This window comes from Neomonachus schauinslandi, chromosome 4 (genome assembly GCF_002201575.2).
Source record: "Neomonachus schauinslandi chromosome 4, ASM220157v2, whole genome shotgun sequence".
In the NCBI taxonomy this organism is placed as follows: Eukaryota; Metazoa; Chordata; class Mammalia; order Carnivora; family Phocidae; genus Neomonachus; species Neomonachus schauinslandi.
The window spans coordinates 174,795,121-174,800,868 of NC_058406.1; the positions used below are offsets into that span (position 1 = coordinate 174,795,121).

Sequence of the window (5,748 nt, forward strand, 5' to 3'; positions counted from 1 at the left end):
GCTATGCCGCCCCTTGAAGGAGAAAAGTTGGTGTCTGCACCCACCCGGCTGAGCATTCGGCTCTGCTTTAGGTATCTTAGGAGGTCCTTCCAGAGCTCGTAAGACAAGCAGCGGCCTCCTTGCCCCATTCTCCCCCCAACCCCCTCACCCCCCGTTTTGGCCACCTCATGTAGCCATCTTGATGATCAGTTAGGATAAGAACCCTGGTGAAGTGACATTTTTTGTTCCCTGAGTAATACATGATGTCTGCTGGTCACATGTTACCAGATGACAGTGTGCAGCTCAGATAAATCTTACAACCTAGTGAATGTGACACCGCTTCCATGGCTCATAGTATCCCCTGTGGAATGGGTTGGACATCCAGGGACAGGACATTCTCAGAGTGACGTTACTAGGTATGTCTCTCCTTTCCCTCTACCTAGAGTTCCTGGACTCAGGTGTACAAAAAAGCTTTAGTGCGGATGGAAAACGAGATCGATGGGCAGGGGTTTGGGAGGCAGGAAGATCTGGCTCTCTTTCTGGCCTGGCCTCTCATGTGACTTCTGAAATACAGAGCCATCAAAACTGGTCTCGTAGGAATAAATGGCTTAACATAGGGCTTGGCACATAATAGTTGCTCAGTAAATGTCTGCTCTTCTGAAGCTTCTCCTTTAGCGTCTAGTAAGTGTGCACTTTGTGTTTTTCAAATGAATGGAACCTCTCAACAAATCTGTTTGGTGTTAGCATTGATACTAATACTTCTCTGTCCTTTTCTTGCCTATTTACAGAATCCTGTCATACCTTGGATTTTGGTGCTGTAAGTCTGAAAAACAGACATACCCATTTGGTACTCTAGAGGGACTGTCCTTCCCTGAACTAAAGCTGGGCCATTTGGGGATTTGGAGAATAAAGGTAAGAGATTTCTCCTCTTGAGCTTTATGAAGCAAAAAATTGCCTTTGGAATCGGTGATCTCCTGCACCGCAAGTTGGGTTGTGGTTCTTGACTTCTTGGCCTGGCTTCCTGTGCTGGTTTGAGAAGCTGGCTTCCCGTAACCTCACCCTGACACCTGGGACCTGGTTCTCAGCATTCGGTGGCCTCACTGTTGTGCTTTGGGAGGTCTCCCTCTGTGCCTAGCCGAGGATGGAGCCCACCACCTCCTAGGTGGATACCCCATGCCTTTCCTCCTGGCAGAGGGTGGCGGATACTCCAGCTGTCCTGTTGAGTCATGTGGGGATTGCACTGGGGGAGGATGAGAAGGTGCATTGGGAGCAAAACACCTCTTGGGGCATGTAGAACGGAATCCCTGTCTCTCTCCCGCCCCCTTGCATTGCACACTCAGTCCCACAAGTCAGAAGCTGTCTGGGGTAAAGGAAGAGGTGAAAACCCGGGGTTTCGGGCAGACCTGGGTTTTCCTGGCTTTGCCACCTGCCTCACCCTGGGCGGATCACTCAGCTGTTCCAAGCCTCGGTTTCCTGATCTGTAAGATAGGGATCATATTAGCTCTTGCCTCGAGAGGATGTCATGAGTATTGAATAAGATAGTGGAGATGGTTTATCATGCCGCCTGGCACGGAGGAGGAAATGCTCCAAAACAGGAGGGTATTTTTTTTTTTTAAGATTTATTTATTTGAGACAGAGAGAGCGCGCACAAGCAGGAGGGGTGGAGGCAGAGAGAGAGAGAGAATCTCAAGCAGATTCTATGCTGAGCGCAGAGCCCAGTGTGGGGCTTGATCTCACGACCCTGAGATCACGACCTGAGCTGAAACCAACAGTCCCAGCACTTAACCAACTGCACCGCCCAGGGACCCCAGGGTTTTTTTTTTTTTTAACTCATTAACTACACCATGTACAGTTCCTTCCACACAGCAGGCTCTTTCCAAGTCCTTGGTCTGCTCTTCTTTCTGTGTTTCAGCTCTCGCCAGGTCTGTCTGGGAAATGGCTTGTGCATGGTGCACAGACCTCCCTTCCCTGAGCAGAGTGCCTGACTTCCTCCGCAGGCTGCAGCCAGCAATCTAGGGCATGCCTCCCTCAGACCCTGTTATGTCTCTCCCCCACCCACGCCCGTGCCCCCAGTTGCTCGTGACCTTGTTTAGAGCAAAGGACTGTCTTCTACATCCTGACACCCCACCCGACACCCACCTGACACTACTGTGGATATTGCAAAAGCAGAGGAATAAATAATTAAAAAGCAGGAAGCAGAAAATAAGAGAGAGAGAGAGAACCAGTAAGAAGAAAGTTCTTAAAGACTTAGAGCAAAGAATGAGGTCAGTTGCAATTTTTTTCCTTAAAAAAAACAAGGTGTTGAAAAGAATAAATCACAATGGAACAAGGAAACGTGGTTCAACTGGGGACCAGTAAGAAGACAGGTGTGGAAGTCGGAGTGAGAGGGTAGCAGAGGATGGTGTTCACGTGCCCCTGTGTCTTTTCTCTTGTGCCTTAAATGTGTCCGAGTGCATTTGTATCTCTCGTCTCCTGTGTCCCCCGCAGTCCCGTGACCGATGTAGTGGTGAGCCTGAGGCCCCGCCCTTCACTCAAGGCAGGGGAGACTGACACACACATGGGGTTCTCCAGACTCCCCACAGGCAGGGGAGGGCCGCGGGGGCTTTCTAGAGGGGGTGCTGAGCTTGAGGCTCTTGGAAGTGGCACGAAAGCGAGACCTAGTAGGATCCGAGCTGATTTGCAGTTGGGGAGCCTGTGCACCCTGTGCTCAGCACCCCGGTGCATTGTGTCAGGAGCTGATTTCCCGCTGTTCGGGGTCAGAACTCGTCTACACTGAGTGCCACTGCCAGGCCGCCTGTTCGGCTCTCAAGCGCTCAGCCGGTCCCTTGCATTTTGTTTCCGGAGCCCACGCTCCTGATCCAGGTAGCCGACTTCGGAAGCAGGAGTACCGTGAATGTACCCCAGCCTCTTGTGTGATCACCCTGGCGTTGGGGTCGGACCACGCCGCTCCCATCGGGGGTGTGGGCAAGGGCAGATGGGAGTCCGGTCACTGGGCCGGACGAGCTGCAGGCTGGGAGAACCGTCTCTTGTTGCCGCGGCTGGGAGCGTGAGTGGTGTTGCCTGCATTCTGTGAATGGAAGAGAGGCCTGACCGATCTGCCTAGGGGTGATTGGAAAGGAGTTTCCCCAGAGTTCAGCTGCTGGGAGTAGGCAGATGGAGCAGGGCTGGATGCTGGGATTCGGAGGCGCTCCATCCTGAACACATCCCGGCAGGGCTGGTCTGTGCTGGGGGCTCCGAGAAAGGCGTCCGCGCTGTGCTCATGTGTGTGGTTCTACCCATCCTGAGGACACCGTCATTCCACTAGGGGCCTGTCTGCCTGCACCCCTGCCGTCTGTGAGCCTGGGCCCTGGAACAGAGGTACCAGTACCCCTGCATTTCCCGCCCCCCCCCCCTGCCCAGCGCCCCCTCCCAGGCCCCCGGGGACCCTGGGCAGGTCCTTCACCACTCTCCAGGCTTCTCATTTCTCAGCTGCAAAATGGACCAGTCCCCCCTTGGGCCGGTCTTGAGGAGCCCAAAGCTGGCCTGAAAAAAGGCTCAGCCAAAAGGGAGCCCTTGTTGCTGGCTTCTCCTCCACCTCCTTGCCTGTCTAGCTTCTGACGGGTGATTGTCCCATCCCTATCCCTCCTTGGACATGCAGACAGGCTTGCCTTCTTCCCTCTGACCCTCACCTTGCTCTTTTGGACTCCCCTCCTGGTACCATCTCCCCCTGGGAGCATCTCTCGGCTCCTGCCCAATGTTCTCAGGCTGCCTTCCGGCCCTGACCTTTGGGGGAGAGGGCACCCACGGGCTCCTGCCTGCCTGCCTGTCTGTGGACAGGAGCCAGCCCTGGTCTTTGGGCACAGCTATTTATTTCTCTGTCTACAGCACTGAAAGAGCTCCCGGCCCGCTCGGGACTCTAGGCTTGAAACAGAACACGTATTTTCACCCAAACACGTCTGCTATTAGCCCATTTTACTATTTACTCTATTTCTTGTGGTTTCATGCTGAGGTTTTTGGCTCATTGCATTTGACCTGGAGTTTATTTTTAGTAGTGGAGACAGAGTTCAATTAATGTCAGAGTGTGAGGGCAAATGTAGAAGAGGGATTCGCAAGTCTGGAGGGAAATGCGCCCAATTTTGTTGTTTCTGATCCTGCCTGCCGTGTCGGCAGACATCGGGCTTTCTCAGCTGTGCCACCATGGGCTTAGGCAGAGGCAGGGCATGGTGTTCTCGCCACCCCCTGGAAAACAGAAATGCTTCTGGGACTCTTTCGGGGATGATAACCACTGCGGTTATCATGTGTGATCATTATTACAGTTATTATTAAAGGCCAGACTTTGTCACTTGGGCTCTTGTTATGTCCCCAGTGGGCTTCATTGTCTCCAGAAGCAGCCTCTGATTTTCTGGAATATCAGCTCTTTCCCCTGCACTGTAAATATTTTGAGAGAAGGCTGTGCGTCTTGCTCCCTCTCTGGTCCCGGCTGTTGGCATCATGACAGGCATGTAGGACATGCTTGGGGAATGTTTTCTTGGACCGACTGAATTTGAGGACACTGAGTTTGGGCTAGAAAGTTGGAAACAAGGCAGAAAGTACTCCTCTCTCAAGGGCTCCGCAGTCGGCTTTGGGAAACAACGTAAGCACTGCGTCTGCTTAAGGGCTTTCAGTTTATAAAGGTCTCCCTCATCCTTTTTCCTGTCTCTTCGCCCCCGAGTCTGGACTGAGAAACTACAGCATCTCGCTCTGCAGGCGTCTGCAGTAAAGGAGGGAAAAGCCACCATTCTTGCTCTGAAGGCCATCTGGAAATGGAGACTGGCTTTGTGGATCCCTGATGTTGTGGACTGCATGTTTGTGCCACCCAAAATTCATATGTTGAAACCCTAACCCGGAATGCAGTGGTCTTAGAAGGCGGGGCCTCTGGGGGGGTGATGAGGTCATGAGGGCGGAGCCCTCAGCGATGGGATTAAGGGTCTTAGAAAAGGGACACCAGAAGAGAGTCACTTCTCTCTGCTCTCTGCAGTGTGAGGATGAAACCAGAAGACTGTCTTTTGCAAACCAGGACCTGAAATCTGCCAGCACCTAGGTCTTGGGCGTTCAGCCTCCAGGAACCTTGAGAGATGTTATTTAAGGAACCCCGTTGGTGGCGTCTTGCAATGGCAGGCTGAGCAGACTGGGACACCGTATCTCACTGATGAATGACCTGGAGACTCAGAGAGATGGTGCTGGTGAGGCCTCCCTGCTGGCTGGTGGTGCATCTCAAGTTTGCATCTTCAGAGTCCAGGCACTCAGGCCTGCCCCACCTGATCTGCAGGCTCTCTGGACTGTCTCTTTGTGGCCCCTCACTGCTCCATCTGTCTGTCTGTCTGCCTCTCCTGTGATTTTTCTCTGCCATCTTCCTTTCTCTGTCTCCCAGATTTTTCTTCTGAAGATGAGGATCTTTCTCTCAAGAGTGCCTCTTGGGGGAAGGGAGGAGAGGCTAATGGGGCTGCACTGGGGTCCACCTCCGCAGCACCTGGTGTGGTGGCCAGCATGATACGGCAGATCCTCCCTCCCTCCCACCCTCTTCCACATCCTTGCCGTGAGCCAGGTAGCACCCCAGCTCTGAGAGACAACAGTAGGTAAACACACTGGGGGAGACAGTGTATTCAAATAACTGTGTTTGCATGGTGTTACGGCCTAAATGTCTGTGTGCCCCCCATCTCCCCCAGATTCACACGCTGAAGCTGTCCGCAACCCCCCCCCCCCCCCCCCCTCCTCCCCCCCCCGGGGTAAGGCCAGCAAAGAGATACAGCA

The 5,748-nt window shown here is 53.3% G+C and overlaps 1 long non-coding RNA gene across 1 annotated transcript in view; it reads left to right on the forward strand.

The window, feature by feature from the left end:
* Nucleotides 1-840: 840 nt before the first annotated feature.
* The window catches only part of LOC110578932, an 84,776-nt gene continuing 79,868 nt past the window's right edge, over nt 841-5,748 (forward strand). Inside the window, exon 1 of the long non-coding RNA XR_002480210.1 lies at nt 841-891. This is a non-coding gene — a long non-coding RNA (uncharacterized LOC110578932). The remainder of the gene's footprint in view (nt 892-5,748) is intronic.